We start from the raw sequence: 24226 nt of genomic DNA, 5'->3' as shown, positions 1-24226 counted from the left end.
GACTGAAAGTTCCCCATCATGGCCATTGAAGTTCTAAATTATTTCTGGTTAAGTCAGTCTATTTATTTAGTTTTATTTATTTGGTACAGAGAGGGACCATAGTTTTTAAACATAAAACCATCCAGAGTCCCAGTAGGCAGGATGCCCTCAAAGCATTTTGATGTCTGGGATCCCATTTCTTAGAAGGTTTTCAGGGACAGCCTGTTTCCAGAAGGAATCAGACCAAAGGCCAGCACCGTTCCAGAGAGAACATTTGAGCCCCAAAAAGATCATAGACTGAAAGTTAACACAGTTCCAACAGGCAGAGTTCCAATGGGAACAGTCCAGTTGCAAAAGGGAAATAGGAACAAAAGCCTTCACAATTCCTACTGGCACAGTTCCAACTGGAAAGGTCTGATTTTGAAAAGGACTCAGACTGAGGGCTAGTCCAGTTCCATTAGGAGCAGTCTCATTCAAAACAGGAAGTAGACCAAAGCTAGCACAGTTCCTTTAGACTTAAGGCCAAATGAGTCCTCTGAGATGATTAAAAAAAAAAAAAAACATCTTAAATAGATCTCAAATAAATCTTGGAGAACTGAGACATGAGGTGTGGAGCTTGAAACCCAGGAGAAAACTTGTCCTTAAAGCCCCAGGGTAGGCATGAAAGCAGCTCAGAAATGTCCATGGGTACTGCACCTGTTTGCTAGCCAGATCTGGAGCAGTTGGGGTCTTCTCTGGAGCCCACTTCTGATCACCAAGAATTGTTAACCTTAAAAACAGAAACCGCCAGTTATTTTACCAGAAGATGGTTTTATTCAGGAATGAAAAATTGTAATCTGGGACATACAAGCCGTGGCAAAACCATAAGCAAGTACAGGAAACAAAGTCAGGGGGGATGCTTTTTTTAAGGAGAAAAAGGGTAAGTAGGAAAGGCTGATTAAAAGTCCATTGGAGTAAAATGGTGGTTTGAAATGTGGTGGCTTCTCATTGTCTGAGCTGTTGCAGAGATGGCGGTGGTGAGGAAAGAGTTTCTTCCCTCTGGCTGCAGTAGTCGATTAGTATCCACATGCAAGGTCAAGTCTTTGTAAGGTCAAGACCTTCTTTTCCTGTTGTGGCTACAATTAATTTGCCATGGTAGGGTGGGAGAGCTGCCCCTACCAAAACATCACGTGTCCATTTGATAAGGTTTCCCATTACTAATTTTCACAAGTTCATACATGCTTTTGATGAAATGTGAAAAAATTTTTGAAGGTTTGGGTTTGAGAGAGCGAACGGCTAAGAAAGAATTCTTGAGATGTCTTTGGTGCAAAAAGGGGATTTTATTATAGGACAGGGACAGGACCCGTGGGCAGAAAGAGCTGCACTGGGATTTTTTTTTTTTTAATTTTATTTTAAAGAGAGTGAGCACAAGTTGTGGAAAGGGGGCAGAGGCAGAGAGAGGGGGAGAGAGAGAGACCCAAGGAGACTCCATGCTCAGCCTGGAGCCTGAGCTCTTCCTAATCTGGAAGAGCAAACATTAGAGAACCAGTAATGTTCCAAACAAAAGTCATAAAAATAATTTTTTTCAGTTCACTTAGTGTCATGTTAGTAATCTTTTGTTCAGTTTGAATGCAGCTTTTTAGTTCTAGAAATTGTTGCCCATTTCACTTTTATGATTTTAAAGATATCAAAAAGCTGTATTTGTTTTTTTAAAAAAGTTCTTTTTATGAACCTCCTTGAAGATGAAACTCATTTTGCAAGTGACAAAAGACTGTAATGCACTTGACAAGAAAATTCAGCTATTTCTGTAACACAGAACACTTCAATAATCAGAATATCAAGTCATAACCTTATTATCAAAGCATATTAAAACTGCAGGAATTTCACATATATATTTGAACAGTTACAGCATTTACCCAAGCAATACAACCTAAGGTTTATCATTATTTGAGAGTTCTTTCCAAGTAATTTAACATACCAAACAAAAAGTCTAATTAGTCAAAAAGACTTCATTTACAATTCACATCTTGAGGAAGTTTGTTAAAACCCTCAGAAAGTTTTACATTTATTTATTTTGAGAGAAAGAGAGCACAAGTGGGGGAGGGCCAGAGAGAGAAGGAAACCGAGAATCCAAAGCAGGCTCCAGGCTCTGAGCTGTCAGCACAGAGCCTGACACAGGGCTTGAACTAACAAACTGTGAGATCATGACCTGAGCTGAAGGCAGACGCTTAACCAAATGAGCCAACCAGGTGCCCCAACCCTCAGAAAGTTTTAAAGTACATGTCTAAATAGGATTATTGATCATTATAAAACTTGAAACTTATTTATTTAACCAAGGTGCCATGAAGATTTTAAAAGCAAATATGTAGGGTTATATAGCTGTTATATATATAGGTTATATATATATAGCTCCTTTAATATTGAGAAGTTTTAACCTTTTTTAAGTAACCAAAGACCCGATAAAGGCAAAACATAGAAACTTTGGTTTTCTAGGGAGACAAAAGAGAAGAAAAAAACAACTTTGTTTACATTTTTTTTTCATCAAGAGCCAACCAACAATCCAAGAAACCTTTGTCTTTTTTAACAGAGAGAAAAGCAGAATTGCAATCTTATACCAGTGTACTTTTTAAAATCCATTTATTTCAACCTTGTCCCAACAGCACATAAAATTCCTTTCCAAAGATTTTCCTTCATGAACCTTTTACAATGTTGTTTTTTTTTTTAATTCAGAGTTGCTTTCCTTATTTCCATCAATCTTAATTACATTTAGCAGAAGAATTTTACCTCTTAGAAACTTTAGTCTCCAGTGAAAACTAAGTAGTGACCAATTGTGAACTGTTACATCAGAATTTTTCTAGATCTGAAATTTTAAAACAGAGGTTCTTCCATAGTACAGTCTTTCAATTAAGCACACAGCACATTGACCAACAAACCCAAGTATCAGGTTCTGTGCAAAAAGAAGCTGAAAGCACAAAACTATGTTCAGTAATCATTGCTTTAGTATTTTATCTCGTTTGGAAAATACTTAGATACCAGTGAATTCAACCCAGTTTATCATTTAACTTAGCAAAACTTCAAAGTTTTAGGTTACCAAAGCTCTTCATAGCTATCTTTACAATTATGAAAACTTTGAGACACACGAAATTAACCATTATTTCAAGTCATCCCTTTGCTAACAAATTTCTAAGCTTATTCCCCACATAGCAAGCTTCTTTCACAAGGCAACCAAACACACCTAGGATTTAGCTTCCTTTATTTGAATTTTTTTTATTTGACCAATTTTTTTTTCTTCCTCCAAAATAAGATGAGGGATTCATCCCAAAAGAAAGAGCAGGAAGAAATGATAGGGGCTTAATCAACACAGCTATAAGCAAGATGTCTGAACTAGAATTTAGAACCACAATAATAGGAGTACTAGCGGGGGTGGAAAAAGCATAAAATCCATTTCTGGAGAGATAGAAGAAACAAAATCTAGTCAGGATGAAATTAAAAATGCTAAAACTGACATGCAATATCGAATGGATGCCACAATGGCATGGATGGACAAAGCAGAGTAGTGAATCAGCAAAACAGACCATAAAATTGTGGAGAATAATGAAGCAGAAAAAAGGAGGGAAACAGGCAAAAGAGCATAATACAAGAAGTAGAGAACTCAGTGACTTACAAAAAAAAAAAGTAATAATATCTGAAAAATAGGAACCCCAGAAGTTGAAAAGAGAGAAAAAGGGGCAGAAGGTTTATGTGAATAAATTGTAGTGGAAAACTTTCAAAATCTGGAGAATGACACAGACCTCAAAATCCAGGAAGCACAGAGAACTCCCGTTAGATTCAACAGAAAATGACCACCACCAAGGCATATCATAGTCAAAATCAGATAATATACAGACAATGGGAATGCAAACTGGTGCAGCCACTCTGGAAAACAGTATGGAGGTTCCTCAAAAAACTAAAAATAGAACTACCCTACAACCCAGCTATTGCACTACTAGCCATTTATCCACGGGATACAGGTGTGCTGTTTTGAAAGGACACCATGCACCACCATGTTTATAGCAGCTCTATCAACAATAGCCAAAGTATGGAAAGAGCTCAAATGTCCATCGAGCCATGAATGGATAAAGAAGATGTGGTATATATATACAACAGAGTATTACTCAGCAATCAAAAAGAATGAAATCTTCCCATTTGCAACTATGTAGATGGAACTGGAGGGTATTATGCTAAGTGAAATTAGAGAAAGACAAATATCCTATGATTTCACTCATATGAGGACTTAAAGAGACAAAACGGATGAACATAAGGGAAGGGAAACAAAAATAAAAACAGGGAGGGGGACAAAACAGAAGAGACTCATAAATATGGAGAACATATGTGCCTCTTATCCATTTAGCCCACAGCCCCTCCCATGCAAGCCCCTCCTTGCAAACAGCACACTCCCCACTCCCCCTGACTGTGCAAGGGTAGGTGTGTCACTGGGGCGACCCTCCAGGGCAGAGACCGTGGAGCATTCATGCTGCCAATTCCAGCCTGAGACCCAGAACCTCCCCATTCGACAGAGCAGGAATCTGCAGACCATGGCCCATGTGCCAATCCCAGCCTGCTTTGGTAAATAAATTCTCTCTGAACACAGGGATGCTTGTATAACACTTACCATCTACGGCGGCCTTCACATTACATCCACAAAGTCGAGTAATGGTGACAGAAACAGTGTGGACCACCTTCCTAAAACCCATACTATCTGGGCGTTGACAGAGAAACTTGGCCAACTCCTGCTCCGCTCAATGATGGAACAGCCAGAGAAAAATTATTGGTAATTTCAGGGCAACATTCAACTCTTCTTGGTGGGGAGGAACCAATGTTTGATTTCCACAGCCCAGTGAAATGACTTTTGGAGGCCAGTGAAGGAAAGGAGGCCCCAGGTCATTCTGGAAAGGACTGATGATGATAAATGGCATTTAAAGATGCAGTCACTTGTTGGCTTTTATCCACAAAATGCCCAGAGCAAGCTCTCAGTAGGAGGTGTCCCCCATCCTGCCAGAGGCTCGAGAGGCTGAGTGTTGTGCTCACGGATACAGCAAGAATTCAAAGCCAGGTTTGGCTGAATCCCAGGCCTCGTTCTTTGCACTACACCTGCTGCTTCTGCACCAAGAAATGCAGGTCCAAAACAAGAATCCAGGCTCATCTCTGAAGGAAAGAACCCGTAAGACTGAGCGCCTCAGAAAGGCGGCTTCTTGTAAAGAGCAGGGAAGATGCTCAGGTCATTAGAGCATGGGCATGCCCAGGAGGGTTGCCGCCAATGACACACACGGTTGGTATTTTTACTGTCACAAGCGCAGTGATCGCATCTGCACACGAGCAGGCACTGCTCATGTTCAAGTAAAAGTGAAATGGCTCTAGAATGTCTCCTCCCAGGGGTTTCATTTCTGCTTACAAATAAGAAAGCCGTACCCTGGACACCACTTCAGGCACCTGGGGCAGGGGTAGAGGGGTCTGCTTCTCTGGAAGCTCTGTACTGATTAGTTTTGGCTGCGGAGGTCCTTGAGGAAAGACACAACATCCGACGTCTTAAGGTTAGGCAGACCTGGGTCTCGCCACTTCCTAAGAATCCTTGTGCCTTGGTTTCCTGGTCTGCAAAATGGAACCAGCACTCACCACCTCATCATGTCTGCAAGCCGCCTAGCGCGTTACCCACTCTGCCTTAGTAGTAAGCACTCAGTAAGTGCCACCCCTCAACCTCCTGTCCCATGCCGCCCTCCCACCTCCCCACACTAGGACAACAACAGGAAGGCAGATGCAGGTGGCTCAGAACTTCACAGTCTTTCCCACGGGCTCATGTTTGATCAGAACCCATTTTCCACTTTGTAGAACGCACCTCATCTCCTTATCTCTCCAGGGCACCTCGGGGCCCGCTCACCAGCCACTCCAAACAGAGGGGCCAGCCCCACTACGGAGGTTGGGACGGTACAGCAAACTGTCGGCTTTCTCCCAGGCCCCTGCATTTTCTTGAGCCTGTCAGCCCCGCCATGAGGAGCAGAGAATTGGCATGGCCCACTTTCCCTAAGGTGCCAGAGACACGAGGACTGAACTCAGTAGCTCTCTGTTAGAACAGAAACTTAGCTGCTCCCTCTTCTTTGCCCTGTCCTCTCTTCTGGAATAAAGCCTTTTTATTTTCTTTCTCATCCTTCATCTCTTTCCTTATTTACGCTGAGCTGGCATCTGCATTTGCCACACTTTTGAGAATGATTTATCCCAGGCTACAAACATACCAGCGGATTTTCTGTTCCTTGTAGTTTAAAGGCTTCCATTTGTTTTAAGGCAGACCCCCTCCTCCTGAGTGGCGTTTTACCAGGAACCCCAACCTTAGTGTCCTCACCACAGCTGCTCGACCGGACAGCCATCTGGCGGCTGTGGGTTGAAGGGCGCAGGGCAGGAGGAGAGGAGGTCACGGACGGGACAGCCAGCTGAGTGGCTGGCAGCCACCAGAGACATCAAGGAAGGATCCTCCCCTGGAGCTTCTAAATGGAGCCAGACCCTGTTGGTGCTCACACTTTGATTTCAGGCTTCTGGCCTCCATGACTGTGAGACAATAAATTTGTATTGTGCTGTTGTAAAACCACCAGACCTGCAATCATTTGTTACACTTACTCCCCTCTTGTTCCATGCCAGGCCCTGTTAGGCATCATTTTATGCACAGATGGGGATGTGGACTCTGAGAGGTGACCCGACTTGCTTAAGGGTGCAGGGTTCTTGGGAGAGGAAGCAGGAAGCACAGCGTCCAGAACCCACACCAGGATAGGACATGGTCTCCAAAGAGCATGCCCAAAGCCCCCGGTGACCCCAGCCCTGCCCTTCCCAGCTGTAAAGCAGGCAGATACTACTTCCCCACTGGGCTTACCATACACTAAGTGAAAGAAATTACATACTGGTGTGTCATATCCCAGTGCCTGACACACAGGAGGCACTTGGCAAGTATCTCAATGAATGAGTAAGGAAGGGTCACAGCATCACTTACTGGTAGGGATGGTCATTTCCAAAGACTGGGGGTAGGGGCCCGCTGGAAGACGTGTTCTTCCCTGAGGAACATGGTGACTATAGGGGCAAATCGTTTCCTAAGTTCACTCACCTGACCTGTCCCACGGTGCTATCAGCTCTTGGAAAGGCCAGATAGGTGGGAGGGCAAATAAATTCCACAGAGCAGTTCATGCAGGTGATTAGCCTTAGGAGATCCAGTCTGCAGGACTCCAAGATTATGGCACTGAGAGAAGAAATCAAAAAAGAATTCTTGGAGCTGAGCTCTCTGTCCTCAAACACTAAAATGGCACATTGCAAAATGTGCCTCTTAGACAACTTGCACTGTGATGCTCAACACTGGAGACTGGCAATAATGCCAAAACAGCACCTTCTGGAAATACTCACCCATGAAGGTTAACTGCTCCACTTCTCCCAAATCAGTGCCTCCCATAACCAGCTGGACAGTGGTCTCATCACCACTGGGCAGTGCCCACTCGCACTGATGACAGGAAGCCAATCACCAAAACCTTCAGTTAGAGCCCCAAACTGTCACCCAGAGAGATCAGACTTAAGACACAGTCCTGCCAGGGAGAAATCTGCCTGATTTTCAATCTGTTATCAATAAGCAACAAATAATGAAGTTTTGCTAATTAAAGATGCCAAGCACAGTGTCATTTAACGTCCCTTGTATATTCACGTCTCCCAGCGTGGGAGGTTTCTCCAACCCTTTGAAATGGGCACCTTTTTGAGAAGATGTTTCTGGAACCAAGGCAAAGCAGCAGGAGTGCACAGTCCCAGACCCACAGCCGGCTCCTGCTCTGTTTCTCACGTGCTGAGTGGCAGCAGGCAAGTCACTTAGCTTCTCTGAGCTTGTTTTTCCCCCAAGGAAAGGGAGGGGCAAGGGAAATCACCTGACAAGAGATCTATGTGGAAAAAACCCTATGCCTTGACCCCAGGATAGGCACTAAATCCCTTAGGTCAAACAGCACATCCTGTCCATATGGTCCTAGGGAGTGGTTCAAAACTGGCCCATGACTAAGTTGGTTTGATTGGAGAGAATGTTGGGAATTTGGGGGACAGCCCAACTATCTGTTGGACAGAGAGTTGTATTTTTCCTCTTGATGATGACTGGAGTGGGGGAGTAGCCTGGCGCCACTGCTCACCAAGTGCTAAACTTTTCAGTTATCCAGCAAAACAAATTCCTTGCTTTGCTGAACCTGCTTTGGCTTCGGTTCTGTGCTTCTGTCCCTGAAAGCATCCTAACCAGTACAGAAACAATGGCCCCTCCCAGCTCCAGCATTTATCTTACTCTATACGGTTCCCTACGAAGGTCAAACCCTGACAATGAAAACCCAAAGGAAATCCCTCCATTTCCTGCTGCCAAGGAGAGACTATGAGCGATCTGAAGATACAGACCATGTTGGGCTTACCTCTGATCCCCAGTTCAAAGCACAGTACTCGGAACTCAGGAACCCAAGAACCTCATGACACAGGCACTGGAGGAAAAGATCACAAAGACAAAGGATTATCAACCAGGGGCCCCTAGATAAGCTTGACCTGTCTGCTCAGCGTCATTACCACGGCCATAACCACAGCATCACTGCTCACAAGTGGTAACTAAATGTCAGGCTCTACAGCTCTGCACATGTCCTCTGCTGGAATCCTCACCACCACTCCGAGAAGTGCCCCCTGTGAAAGTCACCAAGGCTACCCACGACGCTCTTTCCAGATGCTGGCAAGATTGCACTTCCCCTCTCACTTGCATTGAGATGCTTCAGTAGGACGTGCTTTGCCAGTGAAGAGAGAAGTGATGTGTGCCCTACCTGGGTGTAAGCTCTGAGACAGAGTGTGAGTGCTTGGCCAGGCTCTTTCCTCTCTGTGGTCTGGGTCTGGGTGTGAAGATGGTGATGATGCAGAAGCCCAGCCAACCGTGAGGATGGGGAATGTGACTGAGAGGGAAACCTTTGTGTTTTCTGTACTGACTTTTTAGAGCTGTTTGGTACTACAAAATAACCCAGCCTCCTCTGACTAAAGCCCTACACCCCATTTTATAGATGGGAAAAGTGGGGCTCAAAGAGGTAACACACCTTGTCCAAAACCATGCTGTTACTGAGGCAGAGAGGCTTGTGGAACACAGGAAGCTGTGGCCACTGTTCCTCAGGCTGTGAGTTGTGATTCTGCTGCATGCCAGCCAGCTGGGGGCTTTCAATGCCAGCCTTGCCTGCTTGTTCCTGGTTGGAATCCCCAGGCACCTGGATGGAGGTGCTGTGGTCACCTCTGTGCTTCAAAAATCCACAGACCACCCTAAACAGAACACAACTCCAGATACCACGTTCTCCAAACCCCAAGACATGTGAAGTTTCAGGCACACGATAGTATCTGCGGTGGGGTAGAATAAAGCAAGCAAGGGGCGCCTGGGTGGCTCAGTCAGTTAAGTGTCCGACTTCAGCTCAGGTCATGATCTTGTGGTTCACGAGTTTGAGCCCCGCGTTGGGCTCTGTGCTGACAGCTCGGAGCCTGGAGCCTGCTTCCGATTCTGTGTCTCCCTCTCTCTCTGACCCTCCCCCCATTCATGTTCTGTCTCTCTCTGTCTCAAAAATAAATAAACGTTAAAAAAATTAAAAAAAAAAAAAAGAATAAAGCAAGCAAGAAAGAGATAGGGATGAGATAAAGACAGAAACAGAACTTCCGGACTGGAGTGGGGAGGCTCTGCACACAAAGTCCTGCCATGGGAGCTCTAGGTTGTCCATTTCTACATAATAACTTATTTCTACACAATCAACTAAAGAGAAGCAGTCATTTTGGCCCAGATGCCTCTTGACCAAAGAGTGAAGTAAAACCAGTTCCAAGATCCTCTTTGCCCACAAAATACACCTGTGATGGCTTCCAAGCCAGCCCATCTCCTGGCTTCAGGACCTGCGAGAACTCTTCCCCCAGGGGCGCCCCTGAAGGTGATGGGGACATTAAGGAGCAGGTGTGTTCAGCAAGCTTCCTGTGCAAAGCAGCCTCCCCACATGCATCCTGGTGGGTCCCATCTCGTAACCTTCCTGCCCCGTGTGGTCCCCTTTCCCTGAGTATGGGGGCCCCGGTGACTGGCTTCTAACGAAGAGGGAGGGCAGAAGTGATGGGGTGCCACTTCCGAGGTTTGGTTACAGCTGACCTCCGTCTTGCTAGCATCTTATACTTTCTTGGCTTGCTCACTTTGACGAGGCAAATGGCCACAATGAACCTGGGTAGGGAGAAAGGAGGGCAGTCTTCAGCCCATAGCCCAAGAAGTATTAAGGCTCTGGGTCTTGCAGGCCACAAGAAGCAGAGTCCTGCCTACCTTTTTCTTACAAAGTCTACTGAAAAATGGAATCACTCTAGCAAAGAGCAGACCAATGTTACTTGCTATATAGAGAGAGCCAAAGCCAATGAATGCAACTTTCTGAAATTTGGTTTTTTTTTAAATTTTTTTTTTTTAACGTTTAGTTATTTTTGAGACAGAGAGAGACAGAGCATGAACAGGGGAGGGTCAGAGAGAGGGAGACACAGAATCTGAAACAGGCTCCAGGCTCGGAGCTGTCAGCACAGAGCCCGATGCGGGGCTCGAACTCACGGACCGTGAGATCATGACCTGAGCCGAAGTCGGCCGCTTAACCGACTGAGCCACCCAGGCGCCCGCAACTTTCTGAAATTTGAAGTGTCAGTGATTCTGAACCCTATGTGCCTTAGGATCACCCAAGTCAACAAGGGATGTCCTGGCCGTGCTCCAGAGACACACGGCCAGATGACCTGGGTTGAGCCGCAGCATCTAGACTTCCAGACACCATGGCCGGCCAGCACCCTGACCCTGAGGCTCTTGTTCACTGTGTCAGGGAGTCACAGAAGCGATTAAGATGCCAGCACTGCTGAAAGCCCCCTGCAAAGAAAACCACTCTCCTCCCCTGCAGGGCCCATGTTGGTTAACACTGGGCTAGTGAGCCACCTGAAATGATCCCACCTAACAGCAGGACCACATGCCTCACACCTTGGGGAGTGCGGATCTGAGGACAAGGCATTCCTCCCTGGTGTGTCCTCTCAGAACACCAAGATGCGGAGCAATAGACACCGCCCAGGCTAGGGGCAGAGATCAGCTCACATGGGGCTCTCCTCCACAATGCAGGCAGAGGGTCCAGGGGACAGTCTGGGACCTGTTCTTTGCATCGCCAGTGCCCCGGTCAGCCACCGACTCACAGAGGGCACTAACAAGGCACCATCCACACTGAATCTGGGGGAGGGGCAAGACTGGGACCGGCATCTGGGTGGAGAAGTGATGTTCCAGATGCGGGCCGGGGGGCAGAGGGGGCACGTCTTCTCCAGCCAGCCCTTGCTCTCCCAAGAGTTGTTTCTCCAGTTAAGCTCTAACTTGTTCTGACAAACCACCAAGGAAAGCACGAGTTATCGCTGTGACTGATGCATAATTGCATACTCAAATTGGAAACCGTTTAAATCGAGACATCAGGAAAATCAGGGGCCGGAGACATAGGATAGCTCCTCACACATGACCGCAAACAAACAAACAAACAAAACAGCAATGTTGATCATCTGGTGACACATAAATCCATGGTCCCTTGCTGGTGTATTGAACTGGCATAAAATGTTTACCTTCAATCAGATTCACCGAGTATTTTCTGGGCATCCGTACTTCAGATGCTACAGTGACGAAACTAGAAACTAGTATTCATTCATTCAGCAAATAGTTAAAAGTCTCTACCTGGCACGAGGGACACAGTCCAGTATAAAATGATGAAGGGGGAGACAGCAAATAACTACACCAAGGAGGGGTAAGTGTTAGGTAGAAACATAAAGCACAGGGGTGGTATTTTATTCAGGATTATGAGAAGGTGGTATCTGACCCCTTGCTGTGCATGATTTAGAAGCATTATCTCATTTAACTCAAACCTCATACAACTCTCTGGTAGGCACCCCCAGACATGTTTAAGTTTTGGTTTTTTAGTTCATTTATTTTGAGAGAGAGAGACAGAGCATGAGTGGGGGAGGGACAGAGAGAGAGGGAGACACAGAATCTGAAATAGGCTCCAGGCTTGGAGCTGTCAGCACAGAGCCCGACACGGGGCTCAAACCCACAAACTGTGAGATCACAACCTGAGCCGAAGTTGGACGCTTAACCAACTGAGCCACCCAGGCACTCCCTTGCCCCCCAACAGTCCTGTTTAAAGATGAGCACATGAAGACTGAAAAAAGGGGATACTTACCAGCTCAATCCCTTACTCATCACAAGGACCTGGGCACAGTATCTATTTTATGTGTGCCTTCATTTTCTCATCCCTAAAACGGACAGGAGGGCTTGCTGCTGCACATAAAATACTTGGTAAAGAATTTGGTATATAGTAAGTGCTCAATAAATGTAATCTGCGGCCATAGGTAAGAGCATAAATGCCTCTCCCATTTTTAAGGTCTTCATTGTCTGATGCAGAAGCACAAAGATACTCCCTCCAAAGCAGCGGATAATATAAACAAACTGTGTTGACTTACACCACTGTTCCTTCTAACAGGCCCATCCTCCTGACCAATTTCTACTCATCCTTCAAAACCCAAGACAAACATGTCCTCTTGGAAGCCTTCCCAGTCAGTCCCAGTTAACTGACCCACCCCTGTGCCACCATTACACCTACTTCTACAGAACTCTTTCTCATGTATTCATTCATTCAACAATCATGTCTCAAGAGCCAACCAACTGTCACACACAACCACACTCTACTACAATTACATGTGAACATATCTCTGGGTTCCCTCCACTGTACAACTAACCTCTGTCCAGCGGCAGAAGAACTGAACTGGGTGTGGGTCAACAGAACAAACCAATGAACAAAGGAGGGCATAAGAAAACTAGACAAAAGGGGTGGCCGAGGGGAGAAAAAAGGATTACAAGAATTCAGAGAAAGTTAAAAATATAAACCACTTAGTACCTACAGGCCACAAAGGGCTTGAGAACGAGCTGGTCTCTGAAGGATTGAAAAGATTTGGAAGACCGGGAAGGAAGGAGATGCCAACTCATGCTCATGAATGGAGAAAGCCAGTTGCAATCAGCTGTTAAAAATAGTCAAGTATAGGTACATACATCTGTCTTTATGTAAATGCGTAAGTATATCTGGAAGGATAGATACCAAATCTCTTCACAGGAAAGATCTCTGGGGGAGGGACACTTGTATTTTGTATTCTATCCAATATATATATGTATTTAATTTCTTTCAAAAACATACTCTTGTTTATGTCACTTAGAAAAAAAACGTAAGTAGGTCTTCCGAAATTCAGAAGGCAGAGAAGCAAGGCCCTGCACACAGAATGAAGAGCAAATGGAAGGGGCAGAGCTCCGTGACCCAAGGGCCAATAGTAAGAGGTGAGGGAGAAGATGAGAGGTGCTGCTTCAGCAGCTGCCAGATTCTTTTTACAACAAAGCTAAAAAGATATCAGAGCTGTATCAAGGTGTTGGGAGCAACAGATGGCCGTGGACCTTCTGGTAACAGGAGGAAGGTGATTCCCATTTGAGGTGTACACACCTGCATGCTGCCACAGGCAGGGAGACTCCAGGACAGCAAGCAGAAAGCCACGTTCCCAGCAAAGAAATAAAAACCTAAGGGGACCTGAGGTTTTTCCAACTTTATCAGAAACGTTGGTTCAGTCATATTACAAATGCCCCACTGGAAACACCACTCAAACCACAACCCCCCATTTTGGTGTAGGCCAGCCCCTTGAGTATCTGGGAGAAAACCACTTGAATCCTGGTCAATAAAATCATTCTCCTCAAAAATAAACGTAGCATCTCTGCAGTCCCCACAAGCAAGGAGGGGGGGCACTCAAGAACCCCATAGGCAATTCCAAGATGGCGCCTGTACATCAAGAAGAGGTCATTTCCAAAAGAACAGATCAAGGGAGCCAATGGCTTGGCTTTTTGCAAATTCATCAGGGATTCCTTTACCAAGAAGCATGTGTTCCAATCCAATCACATAATCTCCTCAAAGAGGGACAGCAACATACCGAGGCATAATCTACTCAGGATCCCACAAACCAAGACTCAACTAGTCAGAGACTCAACTTGTAAGAAGCACAGAGCAAAAACAGCATTTGTTTTTACTGAGAGATTACATAAATCTACTTCAAGAATATGGGGAAAGCTTTCACAGGAAACTGGAAGATCGTTTTGGTGCCCAGATGCCACTCAGTTCAGACTGTTCACTGCCCAACACAGCAGCCCTAAATTTATGACAGGCCAGGAGAAGAGGAAGTACCAATGGGCCTTTATTTAAAAAAAAAAATTATAAAAATTAGGAAGGAACCTAAAAAATAAAAATGGAGAATGTCACATGCAATTGGTAGGGAAGGGAACTCTTATCACATAGAAAAGTTTATTAAATTAAGGAATAAATGCATTAATATATCCAGTTAGAGGTTTTGTACAAGTAAAATCATGTGTTTATGTATCCTCAGAAATATGGTGTTAATTTAGAAGAAATGAAATAAATTACATTAGGGTTTAATGTCTTGGTCAAAAACATTTATAAGGCATGGTGGGGACAGACTAGAACAGAATGGGGAGGGCTACAAAAATGAGCCAAGGACAGTGTTTCATTCCAACCATGTGGGACAGAGGTCCTTGCCCAGACAAACCCACAGGGGAGTCCCACTGGGTGGCCAATCAAGGGCACTCCTTTTCCATGCTAATGACATCCTACCGAGAAATTTACATGCCAATAAAATACACAATGGTGGGGAGCAAAGCAACACAGGGTCTTTTTGTGGGAGGCAGGAGTGGAGTCGGGGAGCAGCTTGTGCAGAAGGCAGAGTGAGGTCACAGCTACCTCATTAGCTAAGTAAGAGTGGGCCTTGCTGGTGCCAATCACGTGTGTGTGTCTTGAGGGCAGGACTCTGCTTCATCCAAATGGGAACTTCCGGGTCAGATGGAAACAAACAAGGAAGAATAGGCTTATTTCAGGAAGGACTTGGTAGTAAATAAAATGGGGGCATCGTGCCTGTGAGCACAGGCACATCTTGACTGCCAATTCTGCTGGTGGGGCTGCGGGCAGCAAATTCGAATGAGCCACTGGCAAAGCTGTGCTGGGGAAGGGAGAATAGGTAACATGGGGGGCCAAAAGCCGCCTTGTAATCATGGCTTCTGTTTCTTCGGCATCCGTGGCAGGAAAGGTGCCAGATTTAGACCTCTGTCCGTGTAGACCTCTGTTTCCAAGCCAAGTCACAATGCTGTCTAACCAGAAACATGCAAGTCACAGAAAAGACTGACGTCCTCAAAGGCAGAGCCTGTATCTCCCATGTCTGCCACATCCCTGCAGTGGGCCCATGCTCTATGTAAGACAGCCACAAATAACATGAGCGACCAACACATAGCCTAAGCCAGGGCAGCAAATGCCTCTCTCAATGCACAGCTGAAATCATTAAGGAGCACGAGGTTTATAAATCTGGACCCTTCTGTACCTTGCCAGTGTTTCCTGGTTGCATCCAAAGGAGACCCGCTTTGGGGCAAAGCTTGCAGATGCTGCATTTGCTAATAGACACAAAACCCTGATCTTCAAGAAAATGTATTTTCAAAGTTCCACACCCATAAACCCTGGGTAGCCAGGCACTGCCCACCTGAACCCCAAACTGTAGCCCCTCAGGCTCTCCCATGGAACCCAACTACCCATGATGGTGAACAAGCCAGGCATAAACCAGGGGCAAGAGTTTAACCCAGGCATATGTGGGAAGAGACTGGCGATTTGAAGAACTCTTTGCTTGGACGGCAAGGAGCCTGTGATCACTTGGGGTATTTGCCCATGGACAGAAAAAGATGTTGGGCTGAAAGACGGGTTTTTATTCTGGAACACAGAGAGGTCTAAAGTGGGTTCTATGGGAATCTTTCTGGAGGATTTTGGGTCAAAAATTAACATTTCTAAGCTAAGCCTCTATGTGCAACATAGTTTTAGTAGTGTCTCTTAAATGGCACTTTGAAAAATAACTGTGGGGCAGCAGACAATTTGGTACCTGATCATTAGATATTCTGCAAGTGCCACCCAGCTGAAAAATATATTTCTTTAAAAAATTTTTTTTAATGTTTCATTTATTCTTAAAGCACAAGTGGGGGAGGCGCAGAGCGAGAGAGGGACACAGAATCAGAAGCAGGCTCCAGGCTCCGAGCTTTCAGCACAGGGCCCGACGTGGGGCTCAAACTCACAAGCCGTGGGATCATGACTTGAGCCAAAGTCGGATGGTTTACCAACTGAGCCACCCAGGTGCCCCAAAAATAGATTTCTTATTAAGCTTCTGTACTTAAATAGTATCAGCCCACAAATGAAATCAATCCCTCTGAAAGTTTTAATGATACCAACCAAGTCCCAGGAAGCATTTCATTTCAAAGTGAGCCATATTAAAAAACTCAGGATGAGTTTTTTCCCCCCGCATCGATGCCAACCTTGAATTTTAAATTACTTGTCTTTCTCTCCCACCAGGCTCAGTCATTTCCACACTAGAGGGAGGGTGTCCTGTGGAAACGCCAAGCAACTTAGAGCAAGGATCAACAGCAAGAGTGTTATCCAGCAGGATCCAGGAAGGTACCTCAATGGATAACCAAGTATGGTGGTCAACAGAGTGTTACCATAGATACTACAGGTATGCAGTCAGATTTATACATCCTATGTTCTGGGAGTGACTCCATGTGCCATCCCAAGGAGAGGGCAATGAACAAAGACCCGTCTCAGGGAAGCTACCAGTCTGCATGGGAAATGAAGTTCAGCACAAGAGAGGGGAACAATGTTGGAGCAGGCAGGAGGGGAGAGTCTGCAAAGGCTTCTGGGGAACTTGGTCCTAAGGTACACCACTGCATAGGGGCCATGTGCAAAACACACAAGTCGGACAACAAGGAAGAAATGGAAAGGATGTCAGTTTGTCAAGGAAGCTGCAATGCACAGTGGGCATTTTCGTGTCACCCGGCAATGTGAACGCTCACTGAGGTAGAGAAAATGGGAAGGAGTGGGGAGGGGAGAGACAGAGTGAGCCGGCTGCAGAGAAGGGTTCAGGCATGAGCAAGAGACAGACAGGCAGACAGAGACCAAGGCCCACACAGGAAGTGGCAGAGAGAGAGGGGGGTTGTCAGAGAGAGTCAGAGATAAAGACAGGCAGAGGGAGAAAGAAAGGAGCAGAGAGAAAGAGAGGCAGGAAGAAAGGAAGACACAGAACAGAGAGAGAGAAGTGCAATGGGACGGAAGAAGAAACAGAGAAATAACAATCAGCCAGACAGAACATGAGAGAGAAGGTAATCTGAGAGAGAATGAGAACCGCCAGCTCCTTGAGACTGCCTGTGCAAGAGGCCCCAAGTGCCGGGGTACAGTGCTGCTCACCCCAAGACCCCGGCCAGCTGGGGTGAGTGGAAAGCCAGTTAGAGCCAGGAATGAAAGGCTGGCGGGCCGTGGAGAGGCTCGCCGCACCCCACAGCTACACAGCATCACCTCCTCCCCTCCAGCCCCTGCAGACTGCATGTCCAGACAGGCCCATGAGACGAACCAGGCTTCCCTGATCCCCTTGCCAGCTAGTGCATGGGTAATGAAAATGGTGTGTAACTGGGCCCTAACGTTCCCAAATGCCTTCTTCCAAAAACATGTTAGAAAAGACCTCCTCCGGATGCCTGGGTGGCTCAGTCGGTTAACCGCCTGACTTCGTCTCAGGTCATGATCTGACATTTCATGAGTTTGAGCCCCGCGTCTGACTCTGTGCTGACAGTTCCGGGCCTGGAGCCTGCTTTGAATTCTCTGTCTCGCCTGCTCCTCCCCTCTCTCTCAAAAATAAACAAACATTTAAAAAAAGTTCAGAAAAGATGCTCCTTGGGGAAATGATCTTGGGAAACAATGCATGTAACACATGCTATATCTACTCCCTTTGGAGAGCTAGGAGGCACCGTTGTGGGAAAAGCTATAGCAGGGAAGCCCGCCGAACAAGCTCTGATCTAACATTTTCTGAGATACTTCCAACACTGCACTCCCCTCTTCTAAAGGCACCAGCTTTGCACACCCCCTGAATAAGTGTTCTGCTTTTGGGAAACTGCCTTCTCTACCTACATTCTAAGTTTCCCAAAGAGCCCTTTCTGAGATTAAGATGAAGTGATTAGTATGCTGCAAAAAGCAAAAAACAAAACCCAAAAAACCCCGCTTTGATATCCAGAATGAGATGGAGACAAGAAAGGGACAGATTCATCTGCAGGTAGGGAGTGGGAACCACAAAGGAATTTGAATCTTTAAAACCACCCAGTGTGCTGTGCCTAGAGCACATCAGACACTCAATTTTGCTTGAAAAGAAAAAGCAAAAATGAAAGAGGAAGAGGCACAGTCTTAAATAAGGAGAAAGGCCCGGATGTGCATCAGACGCTACCATGAAGCCACATGCCTCAGGCTGGGTCACAAGAGCTCTCTGAACCTCGGTCTGCTCGGCTGACCTCTGGACCTAAGACGTACATTACACAGGGCTGCTGTCGCGGGGAGAGGATGTGAACGCAGCCTCCAGTCACACCGCACTGGACCCTCTCTGCCGCCTCAGGGGAGTGGATCTGATTAAAGGGTGCTCGGGGTAGAGAAACAGAGAACCGCCGCGGGGGCAGAAGAAAGAAGAGGAATCCAACTTCAGTGACCAAGTCTGACCAAGCGACCAAGTGAGACCAAGTCTGCTCCCCCAGGGGGAAGAAACCCTCACGTAAGGAGGAGCTGAGCCCTCGGCTCTCCCCACCAGTGACTCTAACGGACCCCCACGCCTCACAATCTGACAGTGCACTATTTCCCTGTCTCCGTTTATTATTCAAAGCAGAAGCTGTTCTCCCAGAGAATTCTCAGGACTGTAATCAAATCCCAATAAGAGTGGAAAAAGAAAAAAAAGAGAAGAGAAGAAAAAAGGAAAAGAAAAAACTCTGGCATTCATTCACATCTTATACCAGAGGTGGGGGGGGGGGGGCGGGGGGGGGGGAAGAATCATGAATAGAGTCCTGAAAATACTTACATTCAAAAAAAGAAAACTAAAAAGCTTTAACCCCTAATCCCAAACTCATTCTTAAAATATGCCACTTGGCTTCAAAGTCTGTAACATCACAAAAAGGTAGCAGTGGGAGCAAACTCTGTCCCTGCTCCTGTTTTTGAAAACAAAGATCCGGGCCACACACTCCTGCTGAGCTCCATGGAAATGAACTTCTCGCTCAGCAAACACTCAGCAAGCACCTACTACATGCACCCCAGGGCTAGGGGATTCAGACATGAAAATGGGTCAGGCCCCAGCCACGTGCCCACCACCGAGAGATTTTACTGGCAACCTCTCACCGGGCTGCCCAGGGGGGCCAAGTTACTCCCCACTTGATAGAAATACAAACTGGGGCTTCCAAATACAGCAAAACCAGTGCTGCCCTTGAGGCTATGGTGGTGTAGGAGCAAGTCTAACCTAAGGTCAGCAGAGAGCCAGGCCAAGTGGATATGAACTCAGGAGAGCCTGAGCTTCCCCATAATAGATGCATCTCACAGAGGAAGAGAAGTTTCCAGAACTGAAGATGAGCTTCAGACTTCCTCCTTCATTTTGCTCCAGCTGTCTGACTCTGGGAAGATAAGCAGAGCAGGCCTGAGGCAATGACAAGGTCAGATGTGCCCTGGGGACTGCTGCCCAAATGGCCAGCTCTTCCCACAGTCTTCAGGCCCTGAAATGACCACTTTTCTCTTTCCTCCCTGTGTCCAGCACAACCTGCCCCCAGGAAAGGATCCCCTGATAGTCAAAGATACCTTTGTGTGAATGGATGTCATTGCCCTGACGGGCATTCAGATGGGAGACAAAGACATGGCATAGTGGAGAGAAGGTGGGCTTGCATGGCAAAGGTGTCAGGCAAAGTCTGGACTCCACTACTTTCTAAGTGGGACTGTCATTCATTCATCCAATTATTCACTCAATGAGCCAACCCACATGAACTCAGCACCTACTGCATGAATCACTGGGCTCCAAGGGAGCAGGAGACATAGAATTTGCTCTCCTGGAGCAGAGAAGACACATACCAATCCGCGACAGATCCATGTAAAATTACATTAAGGGAGAGATGCATGTAAGCGTCATACTCTACAGGGAAAATCTGACTTTGTTGGGAGCATCAGCAAGGTCCTGAGGAAACAAGGAGTTGATATTGACAGTTTGTTGCCTGAGCACAGAGTATTATTCCAGGCAGAAGAAACAGCAGGAACAAAGGCCACATAGAATGAGGAAGCAAGGGACATGGAGCTGAAGATGACCGATAGGCTCGAGGCCCACCACAGTGGTGCGCCATAACGAGGTAGCAGGTGGGGCCTAAACCCTTCTGTACCTCTGCTGCCATATTTATAAAAGAGGGTGACACCCCCCCCCCTTAATTCACAGGCTTCTTCCCAAAATTAAGTGAAAATGAACACAAAGACCCAATGTGTGACTGACACACTGTCAGAACTGGATAAATCGTGAGCTGGTGATGGATGCTGGCCCTCCAGAAGGGTTTCCTCCAATGAGGTGGGGGGAGAACCTGGAAGAGGAGTCTCTAAGCTAGAGACCAGAGCTTGTTTTAGTCCTGTTGGCCGTCTTTGGCACAGTATTTTATTCGTTTCTCCAGTACAACAACATGGCAACTTAAGATAATGTCTACAGTTTCTAAACCTGTCAAATAATCTAGGAGAGACCTTGATTTTGTAAACAACGTATGTCGGGGAATCTCTCATAACCCAGATGATGGAGAAGCAGGAGAAGCAATCAATGGTGGCTCTATTTTCAAGAGTTTGGCCCTAACTTAAAAATATCTTTTCTAAAGCATCTAATGCTTGTGAGGTTTATTTAGAGTTTTCCTGAGTACACGCAGACAGTCTGTTTTATTTTGATGTGTAAAACTTCTTAAAAGCCCGGAGTTCTACTAGAGAAAGAGTCAAGGCAGCCATTTACCATTATTAACTTATAAATTTTTAGTTAAGCCAAACCTGGGTATTATTTTATAAAGCAGCATTTTTATTACTTTTTGTGCCTTTTTTATCTTGTAGGTGAAGGCCTTTACCCAATTAGTAAAAGTATTAACCCATACAAACAGATGTTGGAATTTTTTTTTTTTTTTTGACCTTGTCATCTGAGTGAGACCTAAATTGTTCGCCTTTCCTGGATAGTCTCCAGTTCCTTGATTGTCTGGGAGAGCAAGTTTGTGGTTGAAAGGTTTGCTTTTTTTTTTTAATGTTTTTTTAATTTATTTATTTTTGAGACAGGGAGAGACAGAGCATGAACAGGGGAGGATCCAAGAGAGGGAGACACAGAATCTGAAACAGGCTCCAGGCTCTGAGCTGTCAGCACAGAGCCTGACGCGGGGCTCGAACTCATGGACCGTGAGATCATGACCTGAGCAGAAGTCGGCCGCTTAACCGACTGAGCCACCCAGGCGCCCCGAAAGGATTGCTTTTAAGGCATACTTTATAGACTGATACTACTTGCAGAATTTTTTCTAATAAATATCCTTTGGGCCATTTGATAAGTTTTGTCCCTCCCTAAATGAAAGGCCTGATGGTATGTTTTAATAATCTTTTAGCTGTGTGAGCTTGGGAATAGTAATTGCCCTGCTCTGTTTGTAACCATTCCAGCGGCTTGAGACAGTGTCTAGAAGTTGAGTCTCCTTTAATAATTGATATAGCAGCAAACTATTCTCCTGAACCCTGGCATCTACAGCCTACAGTATCTAGTAGTTTTCAAAAACTCACATAACTGTTTATCTGTCCTGGAGTTAGTAGCACCATAGTCTTTGATTTAGTTATAATGTCCCTTTCCTACAAGGCTAGTTAAGGCTCTCTGGCATTATCAGCAAAGAATGAGAAAAAATTAGGTTTCCCCATACACATCCCAGGGGCTAAGAGAAAACTTTAGTTAGAAGTTTTTCAAAGATGCCTCTAATCATCATGCTGTGTTTTGATAGTTGGCCTGGAGCAGAAGGGAGGACAGAAAAGGTAGCTCTAGTGTTAAGAAGGAAATCAACCAGTTTTCCTTCTATATTCAGAGTTCCTGAGGTTCTGGCTTTCTGATAGATCATTGGTTTAGGGGAGCCACCGTGAAGAGCCCCAGGCACCAGTTAGTCCCTTCTAGGGACGGTGGTTATCTGAGCCCTCACAGATAGAGATCCAAAGAGATAGAGGTCAAATCTTCAGTGGCTGTTTCCATACAAGGGGCATGGCTTATGGCGTTTTTATTTTGGTTGTCCCCTCTGAGAATGTTCTCATTTTAGTGCTCTGAATGGCCATATAAATGGCACTTGGAACCAGGACCTTGAGAAGTCCGGTCTGACATAGCACATAAGGCCACAACTAAGGCCTCAGATTTTTTTTTAAGCTTCCTTTTCTGTTTTGTTTGTAATATACCCAATTGGCAGCTTGTAAGAACTCCTCCAGGGTCCCTTGAAGGCCAACAGCCAATTTTTGCCTTTTCTCTGAATATCTAGGGCTGAATGACTGACAAATTTGTCCTTAAAAATCATTTCACCCTAAGAGGTGTCAGGGGGGATAGCCATATATTTAATGAGAGCCTCCCTCAACCTCTCCAGGAAGGTCATTGGGCTCCCATTTTGTGTTTGTAAAATAGTGGCTAGTTTAGCATAATTTAAGGGCTAAATCTTAGATTTCCTTTATTTTTTTCCCCCAAAAAACATCTGTCTCATTAAGAGTCTGATTTAACAAAAGCATTATATTTTTCCAGGTCAACTCAAAAACGTATGTAATATTCTGAAAAGCCTTTATACACTTATTGGATCAGAAAGTTTACCTAGATCTCCTTTTGACTGTCTTAAACCTTGTAAAGTTTTTGTTTGTTTGTTTTTTGTTTTTTTCTTTTTTTAAATCCCTCCATTTCCTGCCTGTAGGACCTTGGGGGTATGGTCTGTGACCAAGCAAAATTTTCTTGGTTGTCATAGGATGCATTAATTTTATTTTGGTCTAACAGTAAGTTACATATTGATCATTGGCTGTTGAGGGAGGGAGTTAAAGAGCCAAAGTTAAGGTCTATTCGCCTGCCTTTGGATCAAAGGAGGAGGAATTTTAATCTTAACCCTGTGTACTTTTAAAATCCATCTATTTTCACTTTAGTCCATCCTGACCACACATAAAATTTCTTTTTAAAGATTTTCCTTCACAAATCTTCTACAAATCTTCTTTGCAGTTAGATTTTGTCCCAAGCCATTTTTCTCCAAATAACCAGTCTCATTTAGGACAAAATTACTTTCTTTTACCTTCAACAAAAATGTATTTTCCTATCTTATATCTTTTGTTTTTATCTACTTTTTTACAAATACAGTTGCCTTTCTTATTTTTATCAGTTTTAACTACATGTAGCAGAATTTTAACTCTTAGAAACTTTAGTCTCCAGTGAAAACTAAGTAGTAACCAATTATGAACTCTAGGTTACACCAGAAAACAAAGCATATTTTTCAACAGTTCCAAATATCCTTAGTTATTTTTCCTGTAACAAGTCAGAAGCACAAACCTACGTCTAGTAATTAGTGCTTTAGCCTCTTATCTAGTTAGATATCCAGTGAATTCAACCTCAGTTATTCATGCAAGCAAAACTTTAATGTTTTAGGTACCAAAGACTTTGAAAGCTATCTTAACAATTACCCATAAAAACATTGAGAGAGACAAAATTAACCGTCACTTTAAGCCATCCTTTTGTTAACAAACTGGAGCAGAGATAACATGAGCTGATATGACCTTCAGTAAATATAGGTAGAATGATTTTTTTTAATGTTGATAAACATGGTCTATCTCAAACCAATAAACATAAATTAGCTTAAACACTGATTAGGTTTTACTTGAATCCATGTAAGACAATTTGTTCCCCATGGTTAATTTTTACCTGGAATGTTGGTGGGGAAATGGACATCAGCGGTCTTTGCTCTTGGACATCTAGGGGGGAGGGGGAACTGATGGTGTCTGAGGCATTGAGGAGCCAGTTGTGCAGGCCACCCCCCAGGTGGTGCAGAAACAGGAGGGAGGGAAGAAAAGGCAGAAGCGAGGAGGTGCCAGCATAAGGCAGAGAAAGAGAATTCCCAGTTTTAAATGTTGTCAGCTCAGAGGGACAGACCCCAGGTTTCTTTTGTTTTGTTTTCCACCAGTGGCATTAGGCAGCCCATGTCTGTCTGGAGAAGACAGAGAATTACCCGCAACAAAAAGAGTTTCAGCAGCTGCCTGGGAATATTCCTTGAAGTCCCTGTTCTGAGGTAGAAGAACCA

General features: G+C 45.1%; 1 long non-coding RNA gene across 1 annotated transcript in view; it reads right to left on the bottom strand.

Moving 5' to 3' along the window:
- The window catches only part of LOC125929558 (uncharacterized), a 76934-nt gene that overhangs the window by 4780 nt on the left and 47928 nt on the right, over nt 1–24226 (bottom strand). Inside the window, exons 2-4 of the long non-coding RNA XR_007459903.1 lie at nt 8400–8465; nt 7082–7213; nt 676–748 (exon numbers count right to left, since the gene is read on the bottom strand). This is a non-coding gene — a long non-coding RNA (uncharacterized LOC125929558). The remainder of the gene's footprint in view (nt 1–675; nt 749–7081; nt 7214–8399; nt 8466–24226) is intronic.

This window comes from Panthera uncia, chromosome A2 (genome assembly GCF_023721935.1).
Source record: "Panthera uncia isolate 11264 chromosome A2, Puncia_PCG_1.0, whole genome shotgun sequence".
NCBI lineage: Eukaryota > Metazoa > Chordata > Mammalia > Carnivora > Felidae > Panthera > Panthera uncia.
Note: the sequence above shows the minus strand (reverse complement) of the source record. Positions and strands in the feature narration are given on the sequence as shown.